The sequence below is a fragment of the Schistocerca americana genome, chromosome 2 (genome assembly GCF_021461395.2).
Source record: "Schistocerca americana isolate TAMUIC-IGC-003095 chromosome 2, iqSchAmer2.1, whole genome shotgun sequence".
NCBI classification, from domain to species: Eukaryota; Metazoa; Arthropoda; class Insecta; order Orthoptera; family Acrididae; genus Schistocerca; species Schistocerca americana.
Window position 1 is genome coordinate 433,169,583 of NC_060120.1, and position 22,543 is coordinate 433,192,125.

At 40.7% G+C, this 22,543-nt stretch overlaps 1 long non-coding RNA gene across 1 annotated transcript in view; it reads right to left on the reverse strand.

Annotated features, from left to right (window-relative positions):
- Positions 1 to 22,543, reverse strand: part of LOC124596621 — a 71,908-nt gene that overhangs the window by 24,892 nt on the left and 24,473 nt on the right. The window contains exon 3 of the long non-coding RNA XR_006978331.1: positions 13,577 to 13,780. This is a non-coding gene — a long non-coding RNA (uncharacterized LOC124596621). The remainder of the gene's footprint in view (positions 1 to 13,576; positions 13,781 to 22,543) is intronic.

The window sequence follows — 22,543 nt, forward strand, 5'->3', positions numbered from 1 at the left end:
TCTGTGCTCTGGTATTGTAAACATCACACAACATGTTCACTAAGTTCTTCAGTCTTTCACAATGGGAAAGTTTTATGTTTATTTATGACAAATGTCACCAAACTATTAACACAGTAGTGTGGTTGTAAGCTGAAAGCTATTCTGATTGTGCCAAGCCCTCTCAATCTGTCTTCAAAAACACTGCAAAAAAAGTTTCAGTACACTGGAAGTGAGATGAACAAAACATGTCAACAAAAAAGAACAGCAACTGATGAGAGAAACGCAACTAACATTTTAGTAGTAGTAATGCACGAGGCAACTTGAACGTGAAAGTGGGATGAGCTGAAGGAGTGATTCATTCCAACACATTTCACTAAACAATGTCTACAACAACTGCAATGTAATATGGTATTTCAGTGCAATACTTTGTTTAAAAATGAAACACTTATAAACCATGGGCAAATTAATCTTTGCAATATGCATGGCGCCAGCTTTTCAAGAACTTTATAACTGGTTTATTACAAGGGAACTTTATAACTGGTTTATTACAAGGGCTGTTCAATAAAGAACGATCATAATTTTTTTGACAACACACCTTTACTCATCCTCATAATTCTGATGGTCCTTCTCAATGTAGTCTCCCATGAATGTGATGCACTTGTCCCAGCATTTCTGACAGTCTTCAAATACATTGCTGGAAGCCATTTTTTGAGAGGTCCTTCAAAATTGTCTCCGCAGCCTTCACCTCTGCTTCTGACCATTGATAATGCCTCCCAAGAAGGCATTTCTTCATTTTAGGAAATAGAAAAAAGTCACAAGGGGCTAAATGTGGACTTCCGGACTATGAGGAGGGTGAGGGATGCACTTCACATTGATTTTTGTGAGATATTCAGCAGAAACATTGGCAAATGCGGCTGCGTGTTGTCATGGTGCAGCATCCAGCCTGCTTCACAGATATGTGGTCTTTTGCACCTGCAATGTTTTCAGGACATCCCTGTAGTATTGTCCAGGTACTGATGTGTGTGTGTGTAGGCACAACATGCTGCTAAATCATACCATTTGTAGTAAAGAATGAGATGACCATAACTTTCCCAGTAGAAGCAACCACTTTTGCCTTTTTGGAGGTTGGTGATGATGGAATTACCACACTGAGCCTTGCTGCTTGCTGTAAAGATCAAAATGATGTTGCCGAGTTTTATTAGCAGGGATTACATTTGAAAGAAACTCCGGGTCTTCCTCTAACATCAACTTTAACTGCATGCAGGTCCGCACGCAAATGTCCTTTTCTTCAGGACCAACAATCTTGGAACCCATCGTGCACAAACAAGTCTTGTGTAATTTTTCTGTCACCAACATGTGGGTGGCACCCAAGGAAATGTTCAGTATATCAGAAAGTGATCTTAAGGTAATTCGTCAATCCTCTCTCACAGTGACAGCAGGAGTGTTGATGTTTTCTTTCATAAGAGCAGTGACTGGGGCACCGGGTCCACCTTCCTTTGTAATTGATTGTCTCCGCTCTTTAAACCTTTTAAACCAACTTTGAGCTGTGCTGTAGTAAAGAACAGACTCTCCATAAGCCTCCGGTAACATTGTACAGGCTTCAGTTGAAGATTTGTCGAGACGAAAGCACCATTTCAAAGCCGCATATTGCTCCTCGCGTGTTACCTCCACTGCAGCGGTAGGCGATACTGAACATGTCTAACCTTGCCTGCCTCTCACAATTGGACCAGGAGTCCCAACATTGAAACTGCTACGGCATGTTTGTTGCACATTAAGCTAACAGAATATCATAAGATTAAATTTTAGCGAGAGAAATTATGACCATAAAAAAATTATGATCATTCTTTATTTAACAGCCCTCGTATATTGTCGGAATTCTAAATAGCAACAAGTCTCTACAGTTCCTAACAGATATGCTGCAGCAATTCTTGGAAGACATCCCAATGGACATAAGGCAAGCCATGTGATACCAATACGATGAAGCCACCTATTTCATACAGATAATTACAGAGCTTCTGAACATAACATTTGGAGATCGTGGGATCAGGCATTTGTGAAACTTAAAATGCATTATCCAGTATGTAAATTCTCTTCTTATGCATTATGTAAACAATGTTGATTTCAGCTGCCCATTTCTTAACTATTGTAAGAGTAGAATTCTAATTGTCCTTTGCTAAATTCTGATGGTGGTAAACCATAAAAAACGAATAATATTAATCGTTAATTGCTATCTTACATCTGTGAGAAAGCTGACTAACTACCTGGTGACCATCCCCTCCCCTTCTGGAGTTGTTTTGCTGTTGTTCTCTCTGTATCTTTCAGTTGAAATGCCAGATTCTTATAGTGGGGTGCCATTTGCTTTATTTACCCTTCATTAAATTCACAGTACAATCACCATGACATCTCTCAGACATTCAGTACTATTTGTGCTACCATTATTTGCCAGATGTGTTTACGGTGGGTGAAACGGCTTCAAATGTAGAACAGGACAACCACCAATTAATGTCAGTAAAGGACAACACAACACTGTGTTGCAGATTCCTCCTCCTGGTCTCCAACCTAGGGCAAACGATGCCTTGGATGGAAATCAAGATGTTTGAATAAATGTGGAGTCTTGAGACATTTTAGAGAGAGATTAGTTTTTGTACAATATATCTGGTGAAATAAGAGTCATGTGCTCATGAAAAACCTATCTTTCATACATGATTTTGATGTTATAGACGGAAGGGTTTCATAGGCTTATTTGTATTCATGGGCAATCTTCAAATGCCACATTGAACGCACAGATAATTTCAGTATATCCATTCCCAAATAAATCACCAAACCACAGATAATCTTTTCTCCGTGGATGGAAATTAACGTCATATTTTTTGCAGTACTAGGACTAGAAGTTTCTGTTTATATTGATAGCTATTTGAAGTGGCAATCTTGATGTCAGAAGAAAGAAAAAAAGATTTATTGTGAACTGTCAGAGTGCTGCTCCCCAGACTGTACTGTGTGAAATGCTTGTGCCTTCTGCAGCTGATGTAGGCATTGGATGGACATGTCAAGGACACTAGTGAACTAGGGATGACAAACAACAGGACCCAGTACTTACGTAACAACTACATCATTTCTGAAGTTTATCAGGCCAATCCAAAAACCTCCTTGGAATATCACTGAGTTAGCTCTATTGAACCTGTCAAAAGTTTCTGAAACTTCTACTCTCATGTGTAGAAACAACGAAGAAAGATAAGAAAGGGAACTCACCATTGTTCCAAAAAAGTAAGATATGTTCAGGTAAGTCTTCTACTATTTATGGCTTCACAGAGAACATAACTTTTACTTTCTTATTGTTAGAAGTAGTGATTACTCATACACCACCCCGTAACACGTGATCAAGACACCAGTAAGCTAGAGATAATTTATTTTTGTAGTTTAACCAAGGGTGGTGTGGGTGTGCTAAATCAGGGGAGTGCGTACTACCAATCCGGCAGAAGAACTCTTAGGTTACCAACTGAAGTATTTTTTACCATTGTTAATGCAGGATGTGGGGGAAATGGTTTCATTCATCATCAAGCCTAGTACAATGCTCAGAAAATGACCAGCCTTGATTTTATGTTAACTATTGCAAAGTAACTGGTATATCCTCAAATACATCAAAGGCGTACTGAGGTGAGGTGTCTTCCATGTGAATTGACATTATTACTGAGGAGGACTGTAAAGCTTGACAATGAACCAGAGACACCTGTGTGCAATCTAGGAGTGAGATAGGGAAAGGTGGCAGGTGCACAAATTAGGCACGTGAGACACAGGAACTCGAGACATGAGGTGCGACCCACAATGACGATGATGATGGGGCACTGTTGGGAGGGGGGGGGGGGGGGGCAGTAGAAGGGGAAACTATTGGGTAGAGGGTGTGGGAACAGTGGATTAGTGGGGACTGAGACCAAGAAGGTTATGGGGGTGAAGAATATGTAGCAAGAACAATTCCTGTCTATGTAGGTCAGAAGAGTTGGTGCTGGAGGAAGGATCCAGATGGTCTGGCTCAGGCTGCGAAGTAGCCACCAAACTTGAGTGTGTTGTTCTCAGCAGTGCGTTGTAGAACTGGGATTAAACTTGGGGAGGTACCAACCTGAACATGGAAAGTATGGAACGGCAGGAAATTCTGGATAAAAATTGGGAGTGGGCCTTGGAGACCCCACCCGTGTAATATGGCAAGGATATGATGTCACCAGGTGGTGTCATATGCTTTGAGTAAATCAAAAAAGACGGCAACAAGGTGTTGGTGTCTGCAAAAGGCTGTTTCGGATGGCAGACTCGAGGGACACAAGATTATCAGTGGTAGATCTCCCCTGGCGGAAGCCGCCTTCACATGGAGCCAGTAGGCCACGCGACTCCAGGACCCAACCCAACCGCCGACACACCATTCGTTCCAGCAGCTTACAAACAATGTTGGCAAGGCTGATGGGCTGATAGCTATCCACATCAAGTGGGTTTTTACTGGGTTTGAGCACCAGAATGAGGGCGCTCACCGGCCATTGCGATGGAAAGATGCCATCGCACCAGATCCGGTTAAAGAAGACGAGGAGATGGTGCTTGTAGTCAGACGAGAGATGTTTAATCATCTGACTGTGGATCTGATCCGGCCCAGGAGCTGTGTTGGGGCAATGTGCACCGAGGAGCTCCCACTCCATAAACGGGGCATTATACAGTCCACTGTGTCGCGTAGTGAACGAGAATACTTTCCTTTCCACCTGCCGTTTGAGGGTGCGAAAGGCTGGGGTATAGTTCTCGGATGCAGAGGCTCGAGCATAGAGCTCAGCAAAGCACTCGACAATCATGTTTGCGTCGGTACATAGCACGCCACTGATGGTAACAGCAGGGGCACCTGTTGGGGTCTGGTACCTAAAAAGATGTCTGATCCCTTTGTCCAGACTTGGGAAGGTGACATATGGCACCCAAAGGTTGACACATACCTCTCCCAACATTCCTGTTTCCGTCGTTTTATAAGCTGGTGTACAGGCACAGAGCCACTTAAAGACTATCAGATGCTCTAGGGAAGGGTGTCGCTGTAGAGCTTTGCCAACCCTCTGTAACTGCCTCAGTAAATTCCAGCAACCACCAATGGACTGTCTTTCGCCGAGGGGATCCTAAAGAATAAGGGATCGCATTTTCTGCCGCAGAAACGACTGTGGTATTCACCTGCTCAACCGTCACATCGATGTTACCATGTGGGGGAGAGTCAATGGTGACATCAGAGGTGAAAGTTTCCCAGTCTGCCTTGTTAACACCCATCTGGGCAGGCGTCCAAGGGCCTGACGCTGGGGCAGTGACAGGAAGATGGCAAAGTGGTCACTACCACACAGGTCATCATGTGCTTTCCATTGGATAGATGGGAGAAGTTCTGGGCTGCAAATTGATAAATCAATGGCCAAGTAACTACCATGAACCACACTGAAATGTGTGGCGGCCCCAGTGTTTAAGAGGCAGAGGTCAAACTGAGACAGTAAAGTTTCGACATCTCTGCCTCGGCCATAAGCATGCTACCACCCCACAAGGGGTTGTGGGCATTAAGATCTCCCAAAAGTAGGAAAGGTTGAGGGAGTTGATCAATCAGTGTAGCTAATACATTCAGGGCTACTGCACCATATGGGCGAAGATACACATTGCAGACAGTTATTTCCTGCATCGTCCGTGTTCTGACAGTGGCACAGTTGCACTACAGACTGAGTTTAGGACAAACGCAAACTCCACACAACACTCAATTATAGTCGCTAAGGATCCTGTAATATCCCTTATAACCATGGAGAGCAAGGGTCCGCATTGCTGGGAACCAGGTTTCCTTGAGGGTAATGCAGAAAGCAGGTGTAAAGCTTAACAGCTGCTGTAGCTCAGCCATGCTGTGGAATAAACTGCCGCAATTCCAATGGACAATGACATCATCATGTGACTGGGAAGGCATGGAACATTTAATGAGGCAGTATATGCCTCAGGGTCACTTGCTGCCACAGACTTTTTGCCTGAGCAGCCTGTATCCATTGTTTCTGAGGGTACGGCAAGATCTAGGACCTCAGTGGAAACCAGAATCTCCACCCCATCCTCAGACACAGAGCTTGTAGCTAGCAGTGGTGTGGGTGCCACCGCAAGTTCCCTGTTCTTATGAGTCTTCTTTTTCGATTTCTCGCACTGTTCCTTGGGTTTCCCTGGCTGGGAATAATTCACTGAATCAGTCTCCAGGACTAAGGATGAACATGAAGCCCTATGACCAGCTGCTTTTGGGCTCTTCACCCACTGGCTGGTGTCATCTTTCCCACTAGCTGAAAGCTGGGAAGAGAATGACCCAAGGGACCCCTTACTGGCGAGAGGAGCTGAAGAAGCCTTACGCTTCTCTGGCTCAGAAGTGGGGACTGAAATCCCCAATGGTCGGGGAGGGGGTTCTCCCGTAGTAGGTGGTGCAGGAGCAACAGGGAGGGAAGTGCCCACCACCACCACCAAGGGGGCAGGTCTAGTCCCTCGGTTCTGAGAGGCAGCAGGAATTTGGAATTCGGGGAACTGATGGGGTGACAACTGTTCTCATAGCGGTGGCATATGGGGTAGTCATAGACACAGGATGTAAGCACTCAAATTTCCCCTTAGCCTCAGTGTAGTCAGTCGGTCCAGGGTCTTATATTCTACTATTTTTCTCTCTTTCTGTAAAATCCTGCAGTCTGGCGGCCAAGGTAATTGATGCTCGCCTCAGTTGACACTGATGGGAGGTGGGGCACATGGAGTACTGGGATGCGATGGACATCCACAATCTCGACAGGTGGGGCTGGAAGTACAGCGGAAAGATATTTGGCCGAACTTCCAGCACGTAAAGCACCACATCAGAGGAGGGATGACGTCACAGTGGTAGACTATCACCTTGACCTTCTCGGGCAACGTGTCACCCTCTAAGGCCAAGATGAAGGTAGCGATTTCAACCTGGTTATCCCTCGAACCCCAATGGACATGCCGGACGAAATTAATAACTCGCCACCTTAAATTGGCGCACAGCTCGTCGTCAGACTGCAAAAGATGGTCCCTGTGGAATACAATACCCTGGACCATATTTACGCTCTCATGAGGTGCGATGGTAACAGAAACATCCCTAACTTCCCACAAGCAAGTAATACCCATGACTGGGCAGAGGATACTGTTTTTATCAAAACTGACCCAGAGCACATTTTGGACAAGTCCTCCACCTCCCCAAACTTGTCCTCCCCAAAATCTGAGGCTTCAACTCTCGTACATATGAGGTACTGGGACGAGTAAGCTTCACTGCCATCTTTTGCCTAGTGTTCCTCCCATGGCACGGCCATAGAGGGAAATATCTTGGAGTCATATTTCTTAGCATTAAAGTTGGACTTTGCCCGCTTAGAGACTGCTGGTGATGTATCACCAGCAAGAGATGACGTACTATGCTTCATGGGGTGTCATTTGCCCTGATGCCATCGACTCCAACCAGGGGCCCCATGGGTGCCACCCAGTCACAGCAAAGGCCACCTGGCAGGATGGCCATTGCCGGGAGTACTGATGCCCCAGGGTGACGGGACGGGCATCTACTCCTTGGGATGTGTGGGGAGTTAACGGTGCAGGCATCAGCAGAGAAATCCCTGTGTTGTCAAGGGGCTACAACCAACAGGGTACATGGTGGCCCCACCACAATGGACTGGCTACCGTGCTGGATATGAGGTGGAAAGAAGTCCATGGTCATCGTTGGCACAGGAAGTGACACTGCATAGTGCACAGTGAAAAACGAATCCTGGAAGGTGTCCTTGCCCAAGAGATGGAGACTGGGTGGAACTGCAGTGCAACAACAAGAAAGTGGGCTAAAGATCTCAATGTACGATGGACACGATGCACCATGTAAGGCCCCCTTCCCCAATTCCCAATTGGCTCGCTCTTCAGGAAAATTTTGAAAAATGGAAGTCAAACCATACAGAGGACCATCACATAAAGGCCGAAATGTGTGACACTCCTGTTGGTCACCTCTTACAACAGGCAGGAATACCTCGGGCCTATTCTAACCCCTGGACACGCACGGGGAGGGGTGGGGGGTGGGGGGGGGTGGGGGCGGCGGCAGAAGGAAATACCCAGTGACTGAGAAGATTGAACAGGAAGCTCTAACAATGCTTTAACTTTGAGGTTATACCACATAGACTGCCTACAAATGCTTAACTCAAATATCCTCTAATGCAAGGCAGTCTGTGAGGTTTCATGGCCTGTCTTCAAATACCAGCTTATGTACCATTATTTGGCAAGATGAGATACACCCAGAAGTTAGTTCAAATGCGTTTTCTCTGTCTGTTTCTTCCTCTCTCATATGCGTTTTCTCTGTCTGTTTCTTCCTCTCTCTTTCTTTTGTATTTTATCTACACTGAAAATCGAACAATATGTATATATTATAGCTATTCAAGGACCTGTGCTCGCGCAAGGACCTGTGCTCGCGCCTGTGTCTGAGCAGGCCAGTTTAAGAATACCACTGTCCATACCACCAAGGAAACCTCACGAAAATGTGACCTAACTGGCATTTGAGTCCTGTTGTGCAATCACAGATGCAGCGGTTGTCAGCTTTGCAGTTGAAAACAAAATGCAATCAGAATGAATATTGGAATATAGTATGTAAGAACATTTACAGACATAATGTATAACAGAAGATCAGAAAGAAGAGCTCTTTTAACACAAGAACCCTTTAACAGTGATGTTGAAATATGGGTAAAACCAGGGTATCAGCAGGAAAGATCACTGAGAATGAAACAAATTACACTACCTTCTTGGAAGGGGTAGGCATAAAGAGAATGATGCATTCGTGGTGTTTGATTTGCAGTGGAGACTAATTTGGCGAATGAGCAATGCCTTCCTCATGTTGCAATATGACTCTTCCCATGCCTCTCTCTGGAAATGGCTACACGATATTCACTTCCTCATATGTTATCACTCTTATAATCCCAATGGACATGTCAATGGTTTACTCAGTATAATTATGGATATGCTGAGCAAAGTTGCTATATGCGGCATAGACAGATACATCTCTTGGCACTAGGGCATGCAGAAAAACATCCATAGCAGGTTTAAGGACTGCCACAGACAGCCACAATTTCCCTTGTCAACCAGCCCACGTTTACAGCAAGCTCTCCGATGTACCTACTGAAGACACTTCTTCACTGTGTGGTTTCCTCCTGGATTGTGATTTGGATTTTTTTTTACCAACTAATGATGTTTACCTAGCACAATGCATTTGCCTGTCTGCCTAATGTGAGGTGGTCTTTGCTCACTATTTGTATGACTGTTGTGTTTTCAGTGAACAAACTGACGGCTTACGGGTGGACCGAGAGCATAGTTCATATCCGAAAGTTTCCTAATCGAACCTACATTCAGTGTTCTCCAGGACAGATGTGAGAGTTATTCAACAAATATAGAGAAACTTCTTGTCTAGATGGCATTTTATTTCTTCAAATGGATGACTTGTTTCAGCAGACTTCCATAATCAAATCTTTTGTAAAACAAAAATGAATAAACACAGAATACATGTCATTTCACATATTATTAGGAAGAAGATAGGCTCACTAATTGATGAAAGAAAAATGCAATATAAAAGATACATACTAAAAAAAAAACTTAGACCCAATACACTGTACAATGCCAAATGGTACACTATCATACTGAGCACTGTGGTACTTGCGGTAACAAAGTCGTAGGTCAAAAAAAATAAATAATAATAATAATAATAATAATAATAAAATAAACTGTACATCCGCCAATACAAATATACATTTTCTTGTTAAATCTCCTCTTTGTTCTTCCCTTATAACAACACACCAGCTGCCACGTGTACCAAACTGATACATAAGGTGACTTCCCTGGCAGGTCATATGCCCCAAATTATACACATATTCCATTCTTACACATAACTACATTGAGTTCAAATGGATATACTGGGTCCTTTCTATGGATCGTCAGAAGAATTTTCTTTAGTATTTGGTAGGTATTTCCAATTTCATTTTTGCAACATGCAGATGAAGCGAGCCCAGACAAATCCTGCTCACCCCTGAAAAAGGTCTCAGCCTGGTACATTACCTTGGGTGATTCAGGTCCGGCAGCCAGTGTGTGAATATTTCTTATTTTATTAAATTCTGTATCAAGCATGTTTTATGTCCTTTATTGCAAAGCTGTCTCATATTGTCCATTCCTTATGCAAATTCATGAAGTTTTCAAGACTTCTATACACATACATGAATTATCAATAAGGATTTGTGTGGAATTTTTTACTGAAGTATGGGAACAAAAATATTTAATATATTTAAATTTAATTTGTAGTTTACTTTTGTTGGGCCTGTCATATTTCTATTATAGAATGCTTTTGTGTGTTATGAGTGCCACCTGTGACTTTGTTACCACCAGCAGCCCCACCATGCTCTCGGGAACACTCACGGGGGCACTCATGGGTCCACTAAAGCTTGTGCAAGGGACCACAATGGCCAAGGAGTATCACACACTGGTTGCAGACCACATACAACCCTTCATGGCGATCATGTTTCCCGATGGCAGTGGTATTTTTAAACATAATGCTCCATGTCACAAGGCCAGGAATATGATGAAGTGATTCGATGAACACAGTGGCCAGTTCCAATTAATGTGCTGGCACCCCAACTTGGTAGATCTGAACCCAATTAAACACATCTGGGACCTGATTGAACGAGGTGTCAGAGCTCTTCACCCCCCTCACCTGAATTTATAGGAATTATATGACCTGTGCGTGCAGATGTGGTGCCAACTCCCTCCTGTGGCCTACCAAGGCCACACTGCTCCATGCCACGAAACATGGTTGCTGTTATCCATGTCACAGGTGAACATAGTTATCATTAGGTAGGTGATCATAATGTTTTGGCTGATCAGTGTATAAAGGAGATGTTGAGTTGCAGACAGGAACAACAAAACGACTGCCATACATTTGAGCTTTCAGCTGAAAGGCCTTCTTCTAAAGTAGAAAACACACAAATCACACACACTAGACCACTGAGGCCGGGATCAAGCAATTGTCTCCAGCCTCTGTGTCACACACACACACACACACACACACACACACACGACTCAATATCTCCTCTATTTGGCGAGTAGCAATCATAATATTGTTGTAATTCCATCCTGAATTTTCCATAATTTTAATTCTAGTATTATATGAAATAACACTTATCCCATGTTTCTTCACTTTTGTCTTCAACTGATTTGATGACAGTCTGTTGAAACACATTATCAATTTGAAGAAATGAAGTGCGATCCAGACAGACAATTTTTTTGCAAGTGCATCTATAAAGACTTCCTATATTCCACTGTTATTCAACACACATTCAGAGGCCTGCATTGACCATGAGATATCCAACCTCCAGAAGTCTCTGCTGTGTATTTTCAGAAAAGTCAGGAGCTACTTATTACTTTCTATGATTTAATTGTAAATAAGCTGTCGTTAGTAATATCTGTGTTGCTGAAGCCTGATATTGAGTATTAAAAGAACAGTTTCTATGATCATCTGAACACTATTTTCGCCAAGGTGCGGACTTCTCCTTAGTCTGCCCCGACTCCTCCTACCCTCTACTGCTGAACCCATGAGTCTCTTGGGTAACCTTGCTTCTCCCATGCGTGTAACATGACCCCACCATCTAAGCCTGTTCGCCCTGACTGCTACATCTATAGAGTTCATTCCCAGTTTTTCTTTGGTTTCCTCATTGTGGACACCCTCCTTTTAAGATATGTTACCATTTTCGAAAAAAAATGTACACATTTGTGTAAACTGGGTCTCAATCAACACTGAAGTCATAGCAGACAAAACTAATTTATTTAAACATTACACATAAATTTGAAATCATTTACACACAAAATACATGCAAAATTCACCATAGTTTTAATTAAAAATGAAATGAGTCAGGAATTATGTTCATTATGTGGTTCTAATTGACATGAAATGAATGGAAACAGTTTTTTTCCTTTGACAAACAAAGATGTACATTACATTTTTCACATTTTATTCTTGAACGTCCCTTGCATCCTGGAAATTTGCACATGGTAGGCAGTGCACCACTTTCATGAAGAGGTAAGTGTTGTGTTCCATCATACTGAATCTCTTCAGGAGGCCTAGTTTCTCCTCATCATCTTTGAACAGGTGTATCTGGAGGTGTGGCAGATTGTCGGCCTCATTTTCTATTCGAGGTATCCATCCCACTTAACACTAGCATCAGCCAGCTTCATATGGAAGTGTAAGAGATCCATTATTTTCTTCATTTGTAGACCAACTGCATTGGCATTTTTCCTGTATTCGAGCCTGCTCTGTACCACAGCAAAATCTACAGCATGGAAAATAGCTCTGAGCTTCCAGTCCTTTGACTTTATAAAAATTCTGTAGTATGACATCAATTGATCAAAAAGATCAACTCCGCCCATGCCATGGTTGTAGCATTTTACAGTCTCTGGTCGATCGATAGTAACATATTTACTTTCTTTTTAGTCCCAGCATTCAACTTTTTTGTCAATTTCTCCTTTTCCAATAAAATTACAGTCTAGAACAACTGTTCTGTTGTCAACCCATTTTACCAGTGTTATGTCATCTGCGCTACAAATTTCTTCTGCCTCCTTATCTAGTATTAGAGGAGGATTTGCAAAATGATTAACTCTGACAGTTCCAGCAGCACAAATTTTTTCTTGTTTCAATGCTTGGAAAAGCTTGTATGAAGAAAAGAAATTGTCAAAATATATCTTATGCCCCATTTGGTTTTTTATTCTCTGGGACAATTTTAAAACTACTGTTGGACCTTCGCCAAATTCCTTCAACAAAGATATCTGAAATTCAGTCGATGCTCCCTGATAAAGAATAAAATCACAGGCTTGTCCACTCTTACCACATAACATGTACATTTTGATACCCCACGGAGAAGGCTTAGGCTTTCTCTTCACATACTGTTTTACTGGCAGCTTCCCGATGAATGGGATCATTGCCTCATCAACAGCAAGCTCTTCCTCCACAGGTAACTCCAGACATCTGTTATGGATGGCAGTACATATAGGCCGAACTTTATTTATTGATTGTCTGCTGGTATAGCCATGTTGTTAACAAGATGTAAATTTGTTCCGAGTTGGAAGAATCTATTTCTGGGCATACTGTCCAAGAATAATCGCATTTTCAATGTTGTGTCCCAATACATTTGGACTCTAGGAAATTTTAGAGTTCCCATAATTTTATGAAGCCCAAACAAGGTTTGGAGTTCTGCTGGTGTAGTTAGTTTGAAATTGCTAATTGTTCCACTCTGCAAGGCATATAGGTTTGTCATATCAGCCATAGTACTGAACAGATCATTGGTAATGTACTTGCTGAAATAAGTTGAAGGAGAAAGTATTTACTGTTCTTCAATACATTGTTCCCATTCGTAATATGAATCCAGTATAGAGAGAGGACGATGACGCCACTTGATGTCCTTTTTTTCTGACAAAATGTATTTTACATCACTGAGCTCATTGTTGGTAAGTGGATCACTGTCTTGAATATCACTATCGTTGTTACCATTGTCACTGCACACACCACTTTCATTATTTGCAGTTGACTCACCATTGGTTTCTCCCCTGTTTATTTTGTCAGCTCCCACTCTCACTTCTTTCTGTCCTGAAGTACAGTAGGATTGTACATCAGGAACTGATTATTCACCTGATGATAAATCGAAATCTGACACCTCTCCATTCAGCAGCATCTCTAAAACAGCATCTGCATCTCACTCAATGTTGAAATACTGTTTCTTCGACATGATGAACAGAACTGAAATATTCACAAATAATAATATCAGTAGTGGTATTTCCCTAAAATAATAATTTACAGTAGACCTAACGACATTTTCATCAACTGGAAGTTGTCTATTTTCCTAACTGTTGCTCATAACAATATCTAGTAATACAACATACTTCATATGTTTTGAATAAATCCCAGTCAAAACTCATACAATCTTCAGGATAAAAAGAAACTGTTCCAACAAGCACTTCATGTGAAGGAAACACAAGATACTCAGTGTTATGTAAAACATTGTTCTTGAGACCTCATGGCTACAATTGTGCACACAGAAAAACATCGCTTCTTTTTGTTGACTAAAACAAATGATTTTGAAATATTGCTTGTTGTAATAAATAAATCTAACATTCTACAATGTTCATGCAAAACAACAATACTGGTGCTCAACTATACTGTGGGTTATAGCTTACCAAAGACTACCAGGTACTTTCAAGGTCACAAACTGCTCTGCACCGCTACATTAATCTGTTGATATGTTTATAGCACTGCACAACAGATGGCAGCACTTGTGCACGGTGAAAAGAATGAACATTCACAAATGTGTACATCAGCTCCCAATTGAGGAAAAATATTTTTATTGCAGTTAAGACGTCATGAAAATTAATGTACACAATTGTAACCACAGAGTCTGAAAGGGTTAATGTTTAGAGTGCAGCAGCGTTACTGGGAAAAAATAAGTAGGAAATTGCACTTCCAACACACACTACTACTTAGTCATTGTAGTGAACATAAAGTCTTTATTATTGACACTCAGTTTATCCTACCAAAACACTTAAAGAACACATGGATATATATGAAGAGCTCAGGGAATATATGTGATTAGTGGACAGACCAACTTTATATCAAAAGGAAGAAATTTCACACATCAAAATTTCAAAATGAAACTGTCACCATCTGACTCACCATCCACTCAACATAACAAAATTAGATTAAGAATGGACCATACTTTGAATAATACCAAAATATAAATCTATTTATTACTTGCTCTGTTTTATTTACAAGAGAGATTAAAATGAAAACCTCAAATTTTTTTGTTGAACAAAAGCAGAAATCATGTATCTTTTTTGACATAGTCTCCTACAACACACTTCCTCCAGCATGTAGGAAGTGCACAGATTTCTCTGAGGGACAAGGGGGGGGGGGGAGATTTTTGATCATGTGTGCAGCCAATTGTGCACTGCCTGCTGCACGTCTTCATCAGAACAAAATTTCTTTCCTCCCATCACCTATTTGAGTGATCCAGACATGTGGTAATCACTTGGTGCGAGATCTGTTGAGTATGATGGATGTGGAAGAGTATCAAAGTGCAGGTCATTGATGGTTACAAGTGTTGCAAGGGCAGTATGAGGCCGAGTATTGTCAACTGCAAAATGACAACTGTTGTCAGAAGTCCACATTGATTTGAGCTTATTGCAGGCTTAAGCTGATTTTTTAACACATTGGAATGTGATGCACTGATGATGGTGTTTCCCCTAGTCGTATAGTGTTCCACAGCAACGCCTAATTCATCCCAAAAGAGAGTCAGCAAAACCTCCCCTGCAGATGGCTGCATCCGGAACTTCATGGGTTTTGATGATGAGAAATGGTACCATTCTATGCTTTCTCTTTGTTTAGGGTTGGTGGTAGTGTATCTGGGTTTAGTCTCCTGTAACAATTCTCACATAAAAGCCATCACCTTCTGCTTCAAAGCACAGTGAAAGTTCTTCTCAGATGTTAATGCCTCACTCTTTCAGTTCTGGAGTGACCTGCCATGGCACCAACCTTTAAGACACTTTGTAAAATTTATGCACTTCATGAATAATGTTACATGTTGAGCCATGAGCTGTGTTCATATTTGCAGCTTCAACTGCTGCAGTAGACTCTGATGTCATAATATTGTGGTGTTCTTAAACCAGGCACTGGGCTTCTGTCACAGAAATCACACCATTTCCGAACTTTCTACTCCACTCGTGCACTTGCTGCAGTGATAGAAATGCATCACCATACTGGACCTTCATTTGCTGATGGATTTCAATAGTTTTCATATCTTTACTGTTCAGAAAATGTATGACAGAATGTTGTTCTTTCTTGCTGCATGTCACAAGTGGGGTAGCCATTTTGAACTGGTATTGTGGCTGCATTTTGCTTGTCTGTAGTATGCTGCCCCCTATAGGTCATTCCTCACATCATCGGTAACAGTACTGCCAACTTACAGAGCAATGGTGCAAAATGTCTATTTTTAATTACACTTGTAAGATTTTCATTTGACTCTTTGGATTTATTCTTTCTTGGACCATTCAGTGCAATAGTACTGGACATGTCATATACAATACAGAAATGATATATGTGAGATGTGATCAAAAAGTAATGGGAATTTTTTAATTTCGTGGGCTTTATATTAGGGTCATTTTCAAAGTAAGAACTGATTTGTAATAAAGTAAGAGAAACTTTATTTATGAACATAAATTGAATCACAAACTACAATATGCACAAATTTTTCACTTTTCAACACAGTCACAACAAACACTTAAACTTTCGTCAAGTCATGGCACCAGCTTTTGGATCACAGGAGCAAAGAACTCTGCTGGCTGACCGTTAAACCAGTTAGTAACAGTTTCTTTCAACATGTCATCATTTTCTAAGCACTTTCCATTAAGAAATTCTTTCAATTTTGGAAACGGATTAAAGTCAGTCTGACGGTGCTACTTCAAGACTGTATGGTGGATGATCCACTAATTCCCAATGGAACTTGTCCAGTTGCATCTTTGTTCTTGCTGCAACACGAGACCCAGCACGTCACGAAGTAGAACGACGCTGCTAGAGCAATCCCCCACTTGCAGTTTTGAATAACACCCCTAACCTTTAATAATGTTTCCCCATACTCTCAAGCATTTATTGCCATTCCTCTTGGCGAAAGTCAAACAGAAGAATGCCTTTCTGGTCCCAAAAAACTGTGGCCACGATTTTCTGTGTTGAAGGTTCTTGTTTGAATTTTCTTGGTTTCATTGGGGAGTTTGAATGATGCCACTCGCTGGATTGACATTTATTCTCTGGAGTTTAGTGGGCAATTCATGTCTCATCACCAGTCACAAATGTGGGTCAAGAACTCGTCACCATCCTTGTGACAGTGCTCCAAAATAGACAAAGAATGTGCCATTTGCTTTGTTTTGTGTTCTTCTGTCAACATTTTCGGCACCATCTTGCACACTTTTTTTTTTTTTTTTTTTTTTAGTTTGTAAGTAACAATGTGAAAAACTACCAATCTTGAAACTTGTGGAAATTTCAGGTGCAGCTTGTCAATTGTGAAGCACCTGTTTTGGCAAAGTGCCTCATCCACTTCTTGTGTCAGTCTTCATTCTTCACAGTAGGCCCTCCAGATCATTCCTCATGAACATTTGTCCTCCCTTCACTAAACAGCCTACACCATTTACGCACATTTCCATTATTCATTACACCTGCACCATAAATTTCAACAAGCTGTCCAGTGAATTTCAGCAGGACGAACTTGTTTTGCACTGAAGAGCTGAATAACCAAGTGAACCTCACAATTGGCAGGATTACTGACTGACATGGTGACAAACAAAGCAGTATGATCATACAACCAGCACCAGCAGAGATTCTTACTTCAAAAATAACCATTGTACATCTGATTTTCATATTTTTTTATCTTGTTGTTACACATTTTCCTGCACATTGTTTGCATTTTCAGCTGTTTTGAATATTTAATTTATTGATGACAGTAAAATGGTTGTGTGTTTTTGAGTGCTCGGCGAATTTTTACTTTCAAAAAAGATGGATTAAAGAATTTGATTAAATTTTGCATGAAAAATGGAATAAAGTGCAGCACCGCATTCAAATGGTGACTGTGGCTTTTGGCGAATCTGCTGTCAGTATGACATGAGTTTATGAGTGATATAAAAATTTCAAGGAGTGTTGAAAAGACATTGAAAATGACTGAGATGGATGCCTTAGCACATCAATTACTGATGACATTGTGGAAGAAGTACAGCAAATGGTTCTGGAAAATCATCAAATCACCATTTGTTTTGGGCACGAAACGAGTAGCGGCCAAATATATTCCGAAACTGTTGAATTTCAGCCGAAACTGACATTGTGTAGACATCGCTCATGAATTGCTGAATGAAGTCAACCGTGACCCAGAATTTCTAAAGGAAGTTATAACCAGTGAGAAAACACGGGTATACTGGTACAATGTTGAAACCGAGGCCCAATCGTTCCAATGGAAACTACCTGAAGAGCCGAGACAAAAAATTTTTTCACAAGTTCAATCACAAGCGGAAGTTGTTCTCGCTGTTTTCTTCGATTACAGTGGGATAGTGCATCATCAGTTCCTGTCTTACGGTTGTACAATCAGTGTGGAATACTACCTGGAAGTTATGCACTATTTCAGTGAAACAATCAGAATAAAATGACCAGACTTGTGGCAAAACCACTCATGGAAATTGCATCACAATGGTCACATTACAATGCTTGTTTGTGATTTTTTGGCAAAAACAAAACTGTTATATTGCGTCAGCCACCATATTTGTCGGACGTAGCCTCCTACGACTTCTTTTTATTCCTGACGCTGAAAAGAACCACGAGAAGATGCCGTTTTGCCACCATTGATGAGATAAAAATATAACCGCCAAAGGAGCTGAACACCATAATGAAAAGTGCTGGCACAAGTATATTACATCTGAGGGATTACTTTGAAGGGGATGAAGCTGTTGAAGAATAAATAAATATTCTTTAAGAAAAACGTAAAGTTCTGTTTCTTTTTTTATCACACCTCATACATATGTAGGATCGAATCTCTAGAGTGAAGAAGATAAGTTTTCAAGAACTAAAAAATAAATGTCAGACCAAAGTAAGGGATATGAACATGTGGTGGCAACAAAAAATAAGAAACCTACAAGACTCTTACGATACTGTACACCTACAATACCTTTGTACTAGAATAAAAGAGCTATATGGGCCCATTCAGTCCTCAACGGGACTCCTAAAAGTTGAAGACGTCTCCATATTCACTGACAGCCAAGACATCTTTAAGCACTCCAAAGAACTCTCATGCAAACCACCTCATAAAGACGAGATACTGTTTAACCCTTTCATGATTGCATTAGTTAAAATTTTGCATATTACTGTAAAAATTGGCTTCCTTATTTTGGAATGGATACCGAATCAGGCCATATTTCTAAAGTTTGATTGTTGTTTATAGATTTATAATTATTATTTTAAGTAGGATGTATATGTCCCACTGGACTCGAGGAGGAATAAATTGAGAACACCCAACCCCCCCCCCCCCTCTCTCTCTCTCTCTCTCTCTCTCTCTCTCTCTCTCTCTCTCTCTCTCTCTCTCTCTCTCTCTCTCTCTCTCTGTGTCTCTGTCTCTGTCTCTCTGTAAAAGGAAAAAAGTAAGCACCATTATTATATCAAACAAATTTATTTATTTACAGCTTAACATTTTTATGAAATTTTTCAAAACATGGCTGAAGAAACAGTGGTACTTTACAGTATCTACATATGAAATTAGTCTTAATCTCTTGCTTCCTTGTACTGCATTGCCTGTATCACCTCCCTGTGCTCTGGTGGAAAATATTTTGCAGCTGCACACAAGCACACATCATCAATAACTCCACAAACTACTGGTTTTTTTTTTTTTTTTTTTTTTTTTTTTTTTGCAATGAATGCTTGCCTTCCCCTTCTTTTTACATTTCTTCCAGATGAAAGCTGCCTTACAAGAACAAGGGGGAAAGGAAGTTGATTACATTTTCCCCCGTTATTACAGTTTCACATGATGAAACTGTTTACTATTTCAGTGTCCAAAACAAAAGAAAAAACACAATGCACCATTTGAGTGATCCGCTGCCAATAAGTATGTCTTTCTCTCTGCTGGTTAAATTTGATCTACAGCTCCCACTGCAGCTGTGTACTCCATGACAGATGCAGGGCAGGTTGTAGATCAGATGGTACCATCTCTATTTTTTTGTGACAAATCTTTTATTTTCAGGTGGTAAGCAGTTGGCAAAACTGTAACTGGCTTTTTGTCTTACCATTTTATTGCAGATACACACCCTTTTGTACAGAAGACAAACTCTCCACATTGTAACTGGCCTCTAGGCCCTTCATATTTTGCCTGACTGTGCCAACAGCACAAAGACCAATTCATATAAGGATACCATTAGTCTGAATGAGGTGAAAAAATTGTCAAAGGCAAGACAATGACAATCCATGAAAGTCTCACATAGTCTCATTAGAAACCACCCTTCAAGAGAAAATCTGGAATCTTCCTGCTCTGCACATTTTCCCTGTATAAATTTGAAAATTAGAAACAAAGTCTGTTTTAGTGTTGGCTAAGCCCCATAATTTACAACTGCACTTTCACTGGCATATAATGCTTAATGAGGATTGGTCTTTGAAAGGTATCGTGCTCTTATCAACAGCAATATGCTTGATGGAACGTGGACTTGTTTCAAACAAGCGTTGAGTTTCTGAATTATGGATACTTTGAAGGTAATCATAATCAGCAATGCCTCTAGGTATAGTTTTTGTATTGTCATTGAAGTGCAAATTTTCTACAAATAATTTGAGTCTTGTCTTTGTCATGAGCTCAGACATGGCAGTGACACCTAGAAGGGAATCATTTGACCAATAGCATGCACTGTTCTCTTTCTTGTGAAAAATAGCAGTTTGCTTCCTCACAAAACGTTTCAATACCAACTCAGTAAAAGTGTAAGGCAAGCACAGTAAAAACACACTTTTCACGGGACTTGAAAAAAAATGGCATAAACTGCGAGAAAATGTAAAATGAGGAAATGACTTTTTTAAGTTTAACCGTTTATTTATGGGGCCCCCTTTCCATTTTCATAGTTTTGTACGATATATGTAGATAATAGGGAACAAAATACTCATCAGGGAGTGTTTATTATTTAATAAAGGTTATCTGAATTTAGTGCTATGTTTAGCAGGTAATATGACATTCACCGACACTTTAGCACAACAAATCTCATTAAAAATAATGCAAATCACCCGACCGCCATGTTGATTTGCATGTTTGCAAAGCTAAAGTGATGCAATTGGCAGTTTTAGTATTTACACTAGATGCCTATGAAAAGTGCAGGTCAAGTGTATACTGCATTAAAAACCTCCCTAAACTGCATAATTTTTAGTGTAACTTTCCTGCAAAAGGGATGTCAGCAGATGTATACAGCACCAGCCATTTATCTTGCTGTTTTTGATTTTGTATCTATAGGTGCGTCAAATATTGTACAGTATGTTAAATATGGCACTAAACTACAGATCAATCAGTCACCGCAGCCTTTATTTCACATTCACTGGCTTCGTCAGATCGCAGCCAAATTGACACTTTCAAATCAACATAGACATCGGGGTTACGAAGAGATCAGACTGTATCCACAGCCAAAATTACAGGGAAGGAAATCATACTACACTGAAGAATTTTAAGCACACATTTACAAAACATTAATATGCCATTTATATTTATTATATTGACTTTAATTTGGTTGGTCTATAAATACGACGTGAACAAATGGGTACAGTAGTTACTACTTTTTAGCAAAAAAATCCAAAATTATGGGTTGTTTTAATTTTTTCTGATTAATTTTTTCAATGTGGTTTTCGAGTTTGTAAACACAATGGAAAACCTTGTCATCAACATCTGCAGCTGAAATATATTTTTTAATTGTTTCCACTGCAGCATTAACAACTGCAAATGAGGGAACCTCATTGCCCTCATCACTGTCATTGTCACTTTCTGTATTTTCTTGAGTGTGAAAGTCGATCACGTCATCCACAGAAACACTTTCCACAATGACATCACGTTAATGTATAAGAAATCGTGAACTGGACGCTGCAGCTGCAGCTTTTCCCATGATGAAATAAGCAGTTTTTCACAGTTATCACTAACACTCACATCTAGTGTGTCAGATCCATTTCCATGGCCGGCTTCAATGAATCTCACTCTTCGGAGGCAACTGGAGATGGTGGCTGCCTTAACTTCTGTCCATGCCTTTGCAATATAATGCAAAGCATCTAAAATTGACACTTTAAAGATGGCTGAGTCTTTCCCAATTTCCATCAAAGTTAATGTCTTCTGCACAATCACCTTCCTATAGCGTTTTTTGAAGGCATGGATAATACCCAAATCCAAAGGCTGTAATTTGCTTGTGCAGTTTGGTGGCAGAAACTCGAATCGCACATTACACAGACATATATTTCTGGGATGCGCACGGCAACAATCCACTAACAGGAGAACTTTTCTGTTTCTAGTTTTCTAGTACCCATTCTTGCATCAGGCAACGTAATTACTTCTCGAATAATTCTGACATCATCCACACTTTTTTGTTGGCACTGTAGTTCGTTGGCAGTGTTTTTATGTGTTTAAAACACCATGTATTTTACATTTGCCAGTCACAAGCAGTTTAATTTTTTCAGAACCATCCCTGATCGTGCCTAATATTGCTGACAGGTGAACTTCACTGTGTTTACCTCCATGGTAGTTTTAGCCTTTAAAGGCAAGCATTTTATTTGGAAATACACTGACATAGAGACCCGTTTCGTCAATATTGACGATATCCTTCAGTTTATATTGTTTCAAAAGTTCTTGCAACCTACCACTCTGTTTTCTTCACCACATACAGTTTTATACACTACATTGTACTGCTTCTTGTATCTATCTGTCCACCCATTAGATGCTGTAAAGTCCTTGATCCCAAGCACATTGGCGCCTTTCAG